Genomic DNA, 12747 nt, shown 5'->3' with positions numbered 1-12747 from the left:
TTCCATCCCAGTTATTTGCCTCCCAACCTATCTCCCATCCTTATCTTCCTTCGGCTCTCATAAGCAAAACCATGCAGCAGACACGGCAGCAGCTCCCTTGGTAGCCCTTCCCCTAGCAGAAAAATCCAAACAATTTAGTTCAGATACTCCCGGCTCCGAGGCCAGCACTTATCACCAAAGCCAGATGCCCCGACGTGCTGGCAGGGAAGCCGCGGGCAGCAGGATCGCATGGCAAACATGTATGGGCTCCAGGAGCTCCGAAAAATTAATATAACACTGCTTCAGGTCCACACGACATCAATAATTCCAGCCCCACACCCATCAGCGTTTGATTGCTGCTCAGCTTCAAGGCGCGTCGCTTCTTCTGACCTACATATCTCACTGCTTTCCCTCCTTCCCCGCCTGCTCCGCACGAGGTGCAGAGGAGCCGTCCTCGGGCCCGTTCAGGAGTGACCATACAGATATTTATTGAGATATTTATTGTCCCTCCTGGACACGCAGCTAACCTACATGCATGTGTGTAGGTATCTGTGCACACGTACAGCGCGCATCTTCCCGGATCCCATCTGCGGGTGCATGCCCGCAGAAGTCCCCATATGCTTCCTCTGCAGAATGAGATGGCGATAATGGAAAGAAGCGCTTAAAATAGAAAATTTCCCTTCAGCACGACAGTCATGTTTGTTTAATGCTGCGATTATAGCCTGTTTCCCAGCCCGTGTTCACACACATCGCGGTGACCTACTTTCCGCTTTTAAAATCCCATGGCAAGAGCAGCGAGCTCGCACGAGGAATCGGGAGCAGTCAAGAGAAATCTGCCACGTTTGTAATAGAGTTTTAGGGCCATTAATTCCAGCTAGTGTCAAACTAATGACACGAGGGACATCAAAGCATGAAGCCATTTACATAATACTGGGAGAAGCTCCAATCCTATAGCTACTTATTCAGGAAGCTGCTGCCTAGAGAATGAGACAAATGAGACGCCGTCGCTGCTCCTTTGAAATCTCCGTAATTTGCAGCCCTGTGAAAGTCACCCAGGCTTCTAGGAATTCTCTGGATCCTCACAAAGACGTTAGTGGTGCTCTGCAGTGCTAAGTAAACCTTGTCAGTGCTGCCTCCTCTCCGTGCATCTGACCTGCAGAGTGTTTTGATGCGTGCGGACAAGCCACCCGAGACGGCGCGCAGCGGGGTGTGCGGGGAGCATCTCACCACGGGCTGCTGGGGCTGGTGGCCACGGCGTAGCTGCTGCCTGCACACCGCAGGTCCACGATGTAAAGAAAAAAAAAAACAAACACATTACACAGATCTCTGCTCTAATACTGAATTGCCTCACCTAGATGAACGCGGTGGGGTCAGGGCTGAGGCACGGAGCCAGCGCGGGAGCGACAGCGCTGCCGCGGGGCTGACGGTAAGTAGAGTGGACAGCACCAGGGTTGTCAGGAGGCTTCGGTGGCCTGCGAAGCTCCAGCCGCAGTGAAGGCCCTGCGGGGCACTGCTGCAGTCAGGGCAGACACGGCTTCGGGTTTGTTTGCGTTTTAGGAAAAACACAGGAGCGCACGGTGTGACCTTGGGACGCAGCTCAGCGGCTGCGCCGCGCGGCGCGGCCCCGGGGGTGCAGCGTGCACCTATGGAGAGCTGCTAAGCAGGGTGCTCGCTGCACCCGCTGCACCCCTGGGAGGCAGAAACCCCCAGCCTGTTGCAGGCAGGTAGGCAGGAGGTGACTCCCAAGCGGAGGAAAAAAGAGGAAAAAAGAAAAAAACTCGTATCACCCCCAGCGTTTTTGGAGGGATGGCTTGAGACACAGAATTTGCATCGAATCCTGTGTTCAACGCGGCGGTGCACCCGCTGCCCTCTCTCCAGCAGTTTCGCTACAGCAGCGACAGGAGAAGCTCACTCAGCAGCGGAGACGGCGGCAGCACTTCCAAAAACTTGAATTCTCTGGCTGACTCAAAGACGGATTCCAAAAACGAGAACTGCCACAGTGCAGAAAGGAGCAGAGACCAATATTAGACGGAAACTGTCTCGGTACGCGTTTGCTTTCCTGCACGTTCTTTGGCCCTTGCAGAAGTCCCAGCGGACCTTTCAGGCACACATCAGCTGTGAGCCTCACAGTGTGCTCACATTTAGTGTTATCAAATGCTCTGCCTTTCAGAATTAAACCTCGTGAGGCTGAAGGTCCTTCTCGGAGCGGTGCTGAGCTGTGCCAGGTGAGCTGTAGCATTGCCAGTACGTGAAACCACGGCCAGTTTACAGCACGTCTCTGTTTAATGCATTTCTTCCCCTCGGTCTGGGCAGCTGGCACCAAACCTTCACCAACTCCAAGCTACCAAACGGGGCGACTCCCATGTGGATCTCCCACCGAAGAACCCATTCCTGGTTCCCTGCTACTTCAGCGGAGCCGGTCGTTATGGTTGTGAGATGAAGACACCGATCGCTCCCTAAAACCTTACCCGAGTGTTTTCGTGTGAGTGACATTTTGAAAGACAAGCTGTTCGCATCGCTGAAAACCAGAACGCCGCTAATGCAACAGATTGAACAGAACAGATTTTCGAGACAAAGTAAGTAGGCAAGACTCGACTTAGCTGAAAGCAAAATATTTTTATCTGTAGCCAGGGGAAATGTTAGGGAAACTGGAGACACGAGGAAATAACATAAAGGTAAATAAAGAATTGGCCAAATGACAAGTGGCTCGGCGATGTCAAGAGGAGAAGTGTCTTGCTGGAGGAGCACAACTAGACACTAGAGTATGAAGGGTGACGATCTAGGATAAGTCACATGTAACATCTTTTATTATAATCTTAGAAAGGGTGCTGAAGAAATGAGTTTAAAAGATAAAGTCAGCAGTGTCAGGGTGCCATCCAGAAGGAGTTGGGGATTTTGGTTATCGGAACGGGAGGCATGAGAAAGTCTGATGTTACGAAATTCAAGGTCATGCCAGGACCTAGCAGGAATTTATGCTGTGATCAGGGGTTTCAAGGAGAAACAGGCTGAGGTCACAAATCAAATACAGAGAGACGAAGCTGTGTGATGAAAAGAGACGAGAGAATGAAGGAGCCCAACAGGGAGGGGATGGCAGAGAACAGGAGCACTGGCGCCCGTAAGACAACAGCAAGACTTCTGCACAACACATCACGCATCCAGCAGCCTGGGACAGACTGGGAATGGGGATCTGGGGCTGAAAGACGGACTGTGGATATTAAAACTGTTCTGAATAGCATGAAGAAAAGAGCAAGAATTCAGTTTATTTTAGAAAAAAAAAAAAAATATATATATATATATGTATGGAAGAGGGAACAGATCTTTCTCCATAAATTTACAGGGGAAATTGCTAGGGAGCACCTCCCCGAAGTGTTTCCCCAGACTCCAAGCCAGAATTTGCACCAGAACAACTGCTCGTGTCATTTCCAGAGTATATTTAGCATGGAATGAGAAGAAGCTTTCTCGGTAAGCAGCAGGGAAGGGAGGCAGCGAAAGGAGCCGAGCCCAGCCAGGCGCATCTCCCCTCCCTGCAGTGGCTGGGATCTGGATCTGATTACCCGAAAACACTCTTCCAGGCTCACGCTCACTTTGTAGTGCTATTAAATTAAAAGATGTACTTCAAGATTATTAATGATTGCTTCAGCATCTCAATGGCACCGGGCAGCTCTGGGACGTGACGTGGGAACATCCCGGGACACGAGGCGCTGCCCTGGGCTCGCCGTCGCGTAACCTCAAAGCCAAAAACAACGATTAGGACAGCAGGTTGGGCTAAATTGTGAGGATTTACCCATGTTGTTTTGGGCTACAACCAGCACACTAAGCCTGAGTTTTACAAACGGGACAGGGCTGTGTACATGAACAATTGCATTTCAAAAGCTGCCTTCTTTTTCTCCTGCATTTCATGGTAAACACACTGCAAATACAAATCTTCTACAAAAGCAAGTTGGATGGATGCAGATAGCATGTGAGCAAGCAGGAGACACTTTCAAAAAGTGACTCTTTTAAGTGAGGGACTGTATTTGTCTATGGGTTTGTGTAAAGGGAATTAATTCTTTCTATTCTTCACCATTTCACTTCAGATTTGTTTTCTCAACTGGGCTGAAAATACCACAACGCTGTACAGCTTCACATTTAACCAAACCCCATGGTTGGTAGAACACGAACACTCACAACTGAGGAGTTTCAACGTGAAAACATCACTACTCTGCTGACCCAGACTAGTTTGAAAGAGTAACCTGAGAACCTTACCCTTCCACACCAAACTGATTTCTGTTGGTGGTGGTGGTGCTTTGGTTTGGTTGTGCAACACCGCAGCTTTGCAACACAAGAATCCTACTTTATAGCCACAGGTAAATAATAAAAGAAGCTCTGTCGATGAAGAAGCTGAAGGACCTTTTGTCCCAGCCTTCCCACCAGCTCGCCATGGGACGTGGGGATGAGCTACCAGGGCACTCTTGGACCCCCGGTCGGCAGCCGTTTGACATATTAGCATTCTAGCTTTTAATCTGCACGGAAAAAAAAAAAAAGGACTCCAGAATTTCAAAATGCCATTGTTTAATCCTACGGTCATCTCTGAGGAAATTACCAATCCTCTTAAGTGCAAGTCACTGCAAAATCCCCAGCGTTCAGGAAGGGCAGAGGAAGACGGCGAGTTTAGCCCGAGGACCTGGTGCCTTTCTGCAAGACAGACGAACCTCGAGGGCACAGAAAAAGCCAACTTGTCACACAGAGCTACAGAAAATTCTTTCCTTTTTTTTTTAGATAGGTTAAATATAGAGTGCTCCAGTTAAAAGGAAGAAGGTTAAATAATGCAGCAACTCACACGACAAAACAAAGCCAAGCAACCCTTCCAGATCATTTGCTTTTGAGGCTGAATCATCTTGTGTTTGCTTCCCAGAGCCTCATGTCACTTCTGGGCCACGCTAAGTCATTTCTAAGTTCAGAGCTGCCTACAGCATCAATAGTCTGGAGAAAAATCAGCAGCCCCCCAGCCAAGCCATCGCTGCGGAGGGAGCTGCTCTCCTTGCAGAGCTGAGGATGCATCTGGCTGCTCGTGCTGAATCGATGCCCGTTAAGGAATCTCAATTTCGACCCAGCATTTTTCCAGTGAGCAGCTTATTTTGCCAGGTTTATGGTCAAACACCACAGCACCTCCTCGCTCCGGGAATCGTGATCCTACATGGTTCGTTCAGGCAGAAAGGAGCAGCTTCAAGTGACGCGGACCGGTGCTGACACATCGAGGGGAGCTTTTATCACAGGGCGTGGAGGAAAGGAGGCGCTGCACTGTGCTTACTGACAGAAATGGAACAAGGAACAACACACTCTTAAAAAAATAAAATAAATAAAATAAAATAAAATAAAATAAAATAAAATAAAATAAAATAAAATAAAATAAAATAAAATAAAATAAAATAAAATAAAATAAAATAAAATAAAATAAAATAAAATAAAATAAAACAAAACTTTCCATTTTGCAGACTCCAAGAGCAGGATCCCAAGCATCCCTCACACCTTGTTTCGGAGTTTTATAACTCTGGAGAGTTACAAACTGATTTTTCTTTTGATATTTAGTCAGCAATAACTTAGCTAACATCAGCAAACTTGCTGAGGGTGCCTCAATTTCACTGTCTGTGTCCCCGACAGATGTCCAACAGCTCCGGTCCCTACACCAACCCCCAAGACCACCACTGGGCACTGATCTCCACCAGGACACTGAGCCGCTGAGCACAACTCTCCGAGTGCCACCACCCAGCCAATTCCTCACCCACGCAGTGCTGCACCCATCACATCCGTGTCTCTCCAGTTTAGAGGCAAGGATCCCAAGGGGGACAGGGCCAAATGCTTTGCACAAGCCCAGGTGGATGCTCTCAGTTGCTCTTCCCCTACCCACCAGTGCTGTAACCCTGCTGTAGAAGGCCACCAGGTTTGTCAGGCACGATTTCCCCCTGGGGAAGCCATGCTGGCTGTCACCAATCTCCTTATTTTCCACGTCCTTTAGCAGAATTTCCCAGAGGATTTGCTCCACGATCTTGCCAGGCACAGAGGTGAGACCGACTGGCCTGTGGTTAACCACGTCTTCCTTTTTTCCTTCTTTAAAAATGGCCAAATTTAATTCTAATAGGGCTTTAGCTTTCCTAACCCGCCCGGGCAATGCTCTGTATTCCTCCCAGGCAATGTCCCTGCTTCCACCCTCTGTAGGTCTCCTTCTCGTGTTTTAGAAGCACAAATTTTACTGAAGCTCTGCTTCGTATTTCAAACAGCGGAGCTGGCAGTCAGCTTCACAAACTGCACCACGGCAGCAGCCAAAAATGAGATTCCTGATGGGCACGTTTCTCACCTGGTTTTCAGTGAATCGTTAACACAAGACTTAAGCGATCTGACCTTGGTTGGAAACGCTTGCACGGAGAGTAGCTTTATGGTGTTTAGTGAGGAAAAAAGCACCTGGCACACCAGAATCCGAGCCAAAATCCCAGTGCTCACCGCCCTGAGGTGCCCGTGGGCCCTCGCTGCTGGCCACGAAGGGTCTGTGGCTCAGCCTCAGTGCCCAGGTGAGCTTTGCAATGGGAACATTTCCCTTTTTTCAGCAAGGGTCAGATTAACCCAAGGTTACCCCTGGCACTAGTTGACACCGCCGAAACGAGAGCGCTGCAATAACAACAGATGCGGGGTGGTTATAAAAGCGAAAATGCACAATATAATCAGCCTTACCCTATTTTCGGTGATGGGGCTGAAATGGAAGAAGATTACAGAGCTGTGGCCTCAGAGCGAGCTGCAGCTGGAGCCCACGTGAGGGAAGCCTCCTCACCCCCAGGCCCACACCACACCACAGCACGTAGTGCTTCCCGAAGCTTTTCTAGGCAGGAGGAAACCCCATTACACCAGGTGGTACAAACAAGAAGACAGCACGGTTTTAGAAAAGGAAAAAGAGGTGGAAAAGAAGAGAGCTTTAAACAAGAGAGCCTGCCCTTGGCACAAACCCTCCCGGGGCCACTGCTTCCCCCCGGGGACGTGCGGCCGCAGCGCTGCGGGGCTGATCTGGTATTGCAGAGAAAATCTTACGAAGCTAAATAATTAAGCCAGATCTAGCAAAAAGGTGAGGATAAAATGTTTAGACACTTCCAAAAGCTCTATTTTGACGTGTATTTCACAGCACGGTTTTTCTTTTCCTTTGACAAGCCTTGCAAGCACGAGCAGTGTTATCAATCCCAGTAATCCAGAGGGTCGCTGCAGAAGTTGTAGTATAAACCATCAGGATAAGCAACAAAAAACCCATGATGTTGTCCCAGGCATTAAAAAGGAAAACAAAGCATCTTTTTAACATGCAGTCGCATTGCAGAGGGACAAGTTAATTAAAGGAAAATCGGGTAACAGAAGCACAGGATGGAAGCATGACGTATCCTTGGGTGCTAAACCAGGATGGGGAAGTGGCCCTGCTTCTTTGCTGCAATAAACCTCAGGGCCTCTTCTACCTGCCTCAAAGGCTTGTTTGAAAAATACCATTCTAAAATAACTGGACGTTGCAGCTGCGCTTTCTTAACTGGGTTATCTATACAAAAATACGCTGGGTAAAACGAAAAAGAGCAGTGAAAAATGGCCATCGAGCTGGTTTTGTGTAAAAGCTGATGAACTTACAAGGATAGACAGAAAACAGGGTCACGTATTCTATTAGATGTTAATCTGCATGTTTCCCTTATGCTTTCTAGAGCACACCTTTGTAGATTAGTTGGTTTAAATGCTCTAAAATACTGAATTTAAGATATAATTTCCCAAGCTCGTGGCTTGACCAGTTTAAGTAGCAGCTACTTGCTTGGGAAATTCAAGCCTTAGAAAAACCCCACTGCTTCATCCAGCTGTCAGAGGCTCACTAGAATGAATATTAAACACCACAAAATCTAAAGGGTTTTGTATTTCCATTTGAAAAATCTCATTAGGCCTCGCCGCACAGCTTTTAGCAGCCTCCTTGATGTACGCATTACTTCATTGTAAGCTTTTTCTCTTTTCTATTCAACAAGTTAAGTCAAGACGCCCGAGTCCACCTTTGAATCCAAGTTTAAAGGCAAAAAGGGAAAAGCAGAAGTAGCAGGTTGCTAGGAAAATACCATTTGAGGGAGACAATGCCATGGCAACGGTGTTTTTAAACAAGGAGGGCTCCTCCTTCTGCTCGCCGTCCTCCCTGGAGCTTGCACCCCAGCACCTCCTGCCCCTGCACCAGCAGCCCCTTTGGCCCTGGCTGACAGTCGGTACAGAAGCTCGTTGGCTTTCTGCAAATCCCACGACCTCGCTCGCTCCCACCTCTTCCCTTCCTCATCTCAGGGATTTCTCTCTGCCGGGCACGCAGCGCTGCCATGGCCCAGCACAGCAGCGCTCTCGGCCAGGCGCCGGGATCCTCGGGCTGCCCGGGGCAGGTTCCCTTTGCTCCTGGGGAAGAGGAGCATTTCGTAAAGAAGTTCCCGTGGGCTGACATGCTCCACTTTCCTGCAAATAACAGAGCTCGTTACACAACGGCTTAAGCTGATTTGATACGAGCGGCAAACAAGACTACGGCACAGGGAGAAAATCTTCTTGAGCCCGTCGGTTAACATATGTAAAAAGCTGACTGATTTATGTCAGCGGAGACAACTTCGGGATCTAATCAGCATCTCGAGGCAGCCAGCTGAAGATTTATCTTATTTACAGCCCCTTCCCCGCAGTGGCAGTGACTGCTGGCGGGCGCCAGCACGATGCTCATTGCCAGGTGGGGCCCCAAAATTAACCCAGTCCTCGAGGGGAGAGCCCTGCAGCTTGGGCACGCTGCATTTTAGAGCCATGCCCTGCAGCCATTTAAGCTTGCGTAAGTCTTACATTGTGCCTTACAGGTGGTTAGTTGCCTATTTTCTCAAGTATCAAGCTTTTTGGGGACAGAAATGCAAAAAGGACATCTTGAAGCGTTATTATGGAAAATTACTCGCTTTGCGTCTGAAAAAGTGGAGATCTGGAAAAAGATCTTCTTGGTTTTCATTTAAAAATGATTAAAAACTTCTCTGCATTGAATTATTTTTTTTTTTAAAAACGGTGATTTCCTGCAAGATGCCAAAGCCGGGACAATTCTCTCATCCCTTGCTATCTCAGCACCACCATTCACTAAAACTGGAAACCAAAGGTTTTGTTGATTTTCTGCTCTGCTTTGGTCCTTTTGCTATTTGTTCTCATCGCCTGCTCTCTCAGTTATGAATGAACGATCACCCTGAGAGTCACTGGAGTTATCAGCACTGCTCCCTGAGCCTCCAATAACGCTGTTACTGCCAAAAGCAAAGCTTCTGGGGCCAGCCTGGCTGGCATGAGCACAGCCTGCTCCCTAAAAGCTCCGTGGCACGAACTTGCTGACATGCCCTGCCTGCTGTGAGCAGATCCCAGAATTTAGGGATTTACGTGCCTTCGCAGTGGGGCCCCCAGCACCAGGACGTGGAGCTGCTGGAGTCCAGGGGAGGCCACGGGGATGCTTGGAGGCTGGAGCAGCTCTGCTGGGAGGAGAGGCCGAGGGGTTGGGGTTGCTCAGCCTGGAGAGGAGAAGGCCCAGGGGAGCCTTCAGGGGGTGCAGGAGGGCTGGGAGGGACTCTTGGGCAGGGGCTGTAGGGATAGGACACGGGGTGACGGCTTTAAGGTAAAAGAGGGTGGGTTTGGGTTAGATCCGAGGCAGAAATTCTTTACTATGAGGGCGGTGACAGCACCTACCTGAGCTCAGGCACCGTGGGTGCTGCTTTATCTGCAGGTAACAGCCCTGCCCCTCCCTGCTTCTTCCTTAATCTGCACCCATTGCTGATCAGAGGCGACTTCACAGCTCCACACATCCACTACCAGCAGCATTTGTTCCCTTCCTATTGCATTTGGGGAAGTCACAAAGCTCAGGGACAGGCTAATTAGAGAAGAAATAAGGATACTGATGCAGAGACTCCACAAAGCAGTGGCAAGCACAGAGAAAAGAGGAGCTGTGCTTCTGCTCCGTGTTCAGGGTAGAAGTGGCACCAAGATATGACAGGCGTAGCAAATACCAGCTTCCTGTAATTATTTCCTTTTCCCAGGTGTTCATTAAAATGACCAAAATAGCAAGCTGAACCACAGTGCCAGGACTCTGAACCACGTTTGAAACAGATCCAAGAAGTTTCAGAAAAAAAATAGATATTTTTAACAGTATACATAAAGGACTTTCTCTGTCACCGTAAAACATTCCCATGCTTGCTCTGCTCTTTCTTAATTATTAATTAATTATTCTTAGTTACTAATTTTAAGCAGTCTGAGCATGAGAAGTTACTTCTATTTAATACACAGGCATGCACCTAACAGGTAAGTTACTGGTGAGATCTCTCTTGCTGCACCTGGAACAGGGAGAAGTGTTGGCATTTTGAGAAAACCGACAGGAGACCACCTACCATGCTACCAGATCACTGCATGAAGCGCAGGCACAGGTGTTAGAGCAGGCACCACGCTGCAGTTCAGAAGGACTTGTAATTTATTTTGCATAAATCCAAATAAGCTTCCCAGGTTTGTCTCTAGGAGGCAAGGAGCCTGCTGAAGATGCTGCCAGCCAGCCCTGGCATCAGCCATCAGAGCAGCACAAAGGGACTGCTTTCACAGCAGGCAAGTCTTGCCTCGTTTTCTTATGTTCAGATGAACAAAATTTCAGATTTCATTTGTTCAGGTGAACAAATCAAACTTCCAGAAGAGAAGCTGCGCTGACCGCATCCCTCCTTAGAGGGGACACGGCGCGCCCGGGTTCAGCAGGGCATTGAAGAGGCCAAGGTTCCTGCAGGTGACCTGAACTTCTAGGCTTTCCTAAGGCTTCAGAAGGAAAGGGAATGCAAAACCTGTCATTCTGAAGGATTTCAAAGCCTGTATGTGTGTGTAGTGTGATACAGGTGAGCCTCCTCTGCCTGGGTGGTCAGAGAAAACGTCAGCACAGCAGACCGACAAGCACATCGTGCATCCAGAATCTGCAAAAGAAAACCCTCACGTGGCCTCAGAAGCAGCCAGGTATTTGTCATGATGATGTATCCACACAGCTGTGCATCATGCTGCACTTCTGAGCCCTCAGATTCAGAAATTATTCTGTAATCAAGATGATCCACCAACACCTAACACAGGTACAGTGAACAAGGTGACCTACAGCTGCTCACTGCCAAAGAGATGCCCACGTCCACCTGACGTGCAGATATCCCTTACAAAAGTACGAGGAGAGCTGATCTTACAGCTGGAAGTAAATCTCTCAAAGTATTGCTAGCTTGAAGTTGACTGAATTTAAAATAGAAATAAGCGATTTGCTTTTTAAGTCGAGTATTTCTGGTAGGAAGCCCCTGCAAAAAATGCAAGATTTGCAACATTCCGATGATGAAATCCAGGTGATGAAAAAATTAAGATCAGATGGTTATGGCAAAAATGTTCCCTGGTCCTTACTCACCAAGGACTGTCCTGCACTGTGGCAGTAAGGCAGTGGTCAAAAGTGGACATATCTTCACGAAACGGACAGCTAAACCCCAAAAACCTCTGAGGTGCACTGCCACATTTAAGCTTCCTCACACTGAACTTTCAGCTGCAAAAAGAGGTTGTGTGAGTAGCAGCTGGCTCCTCCTCGACACGGAGGAATACATTTTCCCTGCGTCATCTTCCAAAGTCAGGGGTTTTCGAAGGAGCTATTCCCATGGTATCAAAAAATTCATAAAAAAATCATGCGGTTCTTTCAAGGTGCACACGAAAACGGTACCCTGAACCGAACGGTATCCTGAAATTCACCAAACTACCCAACATCTTAACAGAAGGAAGGATGTTGAAAATTGCTACCACAAGCAATTGCCTGAGACATCATCCTTCACTGTAGTCACGATCCATCGACATCAGGTTTACCTAAAACGTGATGACAACTCCATAAGATGAGGATAAGCAAGAGGTTCAAGGATGCAGAGCTCTTAAATGAATTTTTTTTTTACCACAGGCCTGTAATATTTTAAAGCTACGCTGCCACCAAACATTGTGTGTGCTTAAAAAGCTCCCAAAACAGCTCCTGAGTTGGTATCAGTCAGGTACGTTAAACTAGCGGGCTGGCAGACAACACAGGAGAGCTGCATGGGTGAGATGCACATCCAAGCTGGTCTCCAAGTCCTCTGCCACTGCATGGGGAGCACCCAGAGCCTGCTCATGAGCCGAGATTACACCGAGCGCTGCTCTGAACTCCTCTGCCAGGTGAAGAAAGCTGCAAGGGCTCCTCAGGTGAGCAGGCACCAGCTCCTCTGGAGCCCTGCACTGCAGAGCAGAAGTTTTCCTTTTCCGCACTTACCCTCAGAAGCAAGGGCAACAGGATCGGGATTGACAGGAGCCAGAGCACGGAACAGAGCAGGAACAGCCCCCGCCTGTGCCCCCAGGGCTGCCGACCGGCTCCGTAGACGCCCACCTTCACCCTCCTCCTCCTCAGTCCTAAAAATAAGCACCCCCAAAAGATCAAGCAGACGCACACAAAAACTCTTAGTCATGCCAGCCTGAAGAACTGAACGAGCCTTGTGAATTATTCAGCTTCATGCTTTCTTTAGACTGAAGCAACACAAAATAACTCCTTCAGCAAATACGGCTGGATCCAGACCCATTCTGAAAAGCCTGAAGAGCTCTCCCTGAAGTCCGGGAAGCCTGAAGAGCCTTTATAAATAAAACCTCCTACCACACATGAAATAAGCAGGCAGGTGAAAGAGGAGAAAGAGCTTTAATAAGAAAAGCGCATTTTTAAGTGTCCTGTTTTCAAGATGCTAAAGG

At 48.4% G+C, this 12747-nt stretch overlaps 1 protein-coding gene across 8 annotated transcripts in view; it reads right to left on the bottom strand.

The window, feature by feature from the left end:
• MAP4 (microtubule associated protein 4) overlaps positions 1–12747 on the bottom strand; it is a 141969-nt gene that overhangs the window by 67961 nt on the left and 61261 nt on the right. The gene's annotated exons all lie outside the window — the stretch shown is intronic.

Source organism: Aythya fuligula, chromosome 2, assembly GCF_009819795.1.
Source record: "Aythya fuligula isolate bAytFul2 chromosome 2, bAytFul2.pri, whole genome shotgun sequence".
Classification (NCBI taxonomy): Eukaryota; Metazoa; Chordata; class Aves; order Anseriformes; family Anatidae; genus Aythya; species Aythya fuligula.
The sequence above is the reverse complement of the archived record's forward strand: the minus strand, read 5'-3'. Positions and strand labels throughout refer to the sequence as shown.